Below are 3,156 nucleotides of genomic sequence, written 5' to 3' on the forward strand. Positions count from 1 at the left end.
ACTGTAAACACTATTCCACAAAAAAGCCTTTGAGACTGCAGGCCAAATGAGACTTCATTCCATTCTTCCCATTAGCAATGGCATTAACATTTTCTTAAAAATGTAGCAGTAGTGGTATCTCTGATAGACTGACATCCTGATAGAAGTACAGAGCTTTAGTTCTGTTTTGTTTTGTTGATTGAAACATTCTGTGTTTTATTCCTTAAAATAAGAATTTGACTACATCCTATCAGGAAAAGAGCAGGAGAACCAGTATTCTGTGCATGTGTGAATGAGAACAAAAGCAGAAGGATATGACCTGAGATTGGCAATCCTTTTGACCAAAAGCACACAGGCTGATTTTTAAAAAAGGAAGAGATATAGAACAAGTCCTTAACTCTTTATCTACCTACTGATCATCCTTATGATCTGTAGATTATGAGGTGCTAAGAAACCTGTCCCCACAGGAGTTACACTTCCAACATCTTTCACTTCCTACTGTGATCCCACTCCAGTTTCCTGTGCCTGCAATTTGTTATGCTATGGCACCAGAGAACAGAGTTCCAAATCTAGATAAGGCTTACAATAATGGCAAAGAAATGTAACATCTTACCAATCTCCAAATTCCCGTACTAAGTTAGATATCGTAGCTTGCAGTTTATACTTAAACATATTCACAACATTGCTAGTTGTGTGACTTATGGCCGATGTAGCTTTTTGTTTTTGGTTAGTTACAGTTCCTTCTCTGAATTTATTCATTGGACAAAGATAAGCCAAAGATAAAACAAGTTGTCATCAGGAAGAGGCTGAATCTTCACCTCTCAATGTTCTCTCCTTTCGCATTTTTTCCTTAATAGCAAGATAGTAGATAGCAGTCTAGTCTGGGTATTAAATAACTATTTAAAAAATATGTCCTTTCCACACAACAGCATAGCTAGCACACCAGTCTTAACCAGGTGCCCGGCCATTAATACTTCTCTAGATAGCTATAACACCATAACCTCTGGACAGCGAAAACCTTGACCATTCTAGATGATAGCAAAAAAATATTAAAAACTCTAGATCTTTTCTGCCATCTAATAGTGGGCTAGATTTTTGCAGTCCAAATATGTAGGTTTTGGCACAGGATCCTAGGAGTCCTGAATTATACATTTAGTTTTTCATAGAAAACACAATATTGGTTAAAGTATAGTTACCGTACATGGGCTGCAAAAATTCAAATAACCTTTAGATGGCAGTAATAATATATCTTTTTACCACTACTGTATTTAGTGTTCTTCCAGCTTTGTTCAGCCCAGATGTAGTAGCTCTAATTTACAGCCAGTTATGAATGCTTATATTCCCCGATATTTATGTCTAAATATTAAGTGTATCTTTATTCTTATTTGTTGTTATACAACAAATACAGTCTATAAGGACTGTTTCAAAACCGGCATAGTCTCCCTGGGACAATTGCATATTAATGGCCAAATATTTGGGTGATTTTCCCTATTCCCCTCTCAAATTGCAACATAGAGCAGTGTAAATCAAATTTGTTGTAAAAAAGAATTCTATCTGAATATATGCTATTGAAATGACTCACATTAGGGAACAAGCAGAAAGAAAGTTTGTAGCAATTGATGACCATAATGCAAAAATACTAGATATGCATGAAATTTATAAGGAAAAAAAATTCATCATATCCTTTTTGGAGATTGCATCCTCCTCCTCCTCCCCCTCCTCTTCCCGCTCTGCCTCTAGAACTGAAGTCCCCAACCTTTTGGGCACCAGGGACCAGTTCCATGCAGAGAGATTTTTCTGCGGATCAGAGAGTGTGTGGTTTTGTGTGCTGCCTGCATCCCACGGATGGGGCTTTGCTTGTTTGCGTAGACCAGTTGCTGGCATGCTGTGGCCCAATACTGGTCCACGGACCGGGGGTTGGGGACCCCTGCTCTAAAACACACCCATTAGTAAAGATTATGCATTACAAAGCCCCTCAGATCATATCCACATTTGATTTTACAAATTAGTTTGCTTCAAGAAACCGCTTTAATAAATTTTGAAAAAGAATCACATTATGCATAAAGAGATGTAATAGTTTTCATCAGTCTTACTTGTCCTACTAGGTGCCACTATTCAAAATATTTCCCATCTTTTGTTATGTTTATTTCCATTTTGTTTGTTTTATTTTACAATATCATCCGTCTACCACACACACACACAAAAGCAGTCTAGACCAGTGTTTCTCAACCTTGACAATTTTAAGGCATGTGGACTTCAACTCCCAGAATTCCACAGCCAGCATGAAATCCACATGCCTTAAAATTGTCAAGGTTGAGAAACACTAGTCTAGACTGAAGTAGGCATCTCTGTTATGGCATAAAATAAAGTGCTTAGATTGGAGCGTTTCTTTCAGAACCCTGTGGGGACCCCTACTGGACATAGTATGCAATAGCAAAAGGCAAAATGTGCTTTCCTCCCTCCGCATCACCAATTGCAAGTATTGTAGAAAAACAAAATGTTTTTTTTTTACTCCCAGGTCCAATAAATTGGACTTCCAATAAATGAAACCCACATTTTTTTTACATTTTATTCTATATGCCCAGGAAGTATCCTTCTCCAAGTTGCTCAGTATCGTCTGTGTTAAAAGGCATACTTTATTCTCAGAAAACTCTGCATGATGGAATAGGATGAGAAGGAACACAGGAATTATTTATAATGAAGGAAAACATCAATTCATTATTGATCATTGTTGCGTCCTTGGCGGGAAAACAGACACGAGAAGCAGCTGGAGTTCTCAGTTTCTTTATTCAGCGTTCAGCTTACAGGAAGATGGCTTCAGCCTCGCCCAAACGCCTCGCAGCCTCTTATATAGGCAACTCCCGGGTAAATGGGTTACTTTGCCCGCGCCAGCACCCGCGCATGCGCACGGCGCTGGCGACAGCCTGTCTGGTCCCGGGCAGCTTTGCACCTGCCCGGGACTGCCTGCAAACGCCCGAGCCGTTTGCACGGCTCGGGACATAACACCCCTTTCCCCCGGGCTAAAACTACTATCAACATACAACATTTATTTTACACGACAATTTGCTCCCCAGTGTTCCCACTGTTTACTGGCTTCTGTCTTGCCAACAAGGTTATGTAATCTTCTAGGTACTTAGGAGATTTCTTTGCTCTCTGTGACCTTCTTAGCTCTGGGTT

This window comes from Crotalus tigris, unplaced genomic scaffold (assembly GCF_016545835.1).
Source record: "Crotalus tigris isolate CLP2741 ecotype Arizona unplaced genomic scaffold, ASM1654583v1 scf7180000020350.34937, whole genome shotgun sequence".
Taxonomy (NCBI): Eukaryota; Metazoa; Chordata; class Lepidosauria; order Squamata; family Viperidae; genus Crotalus; species Crotalus tigris.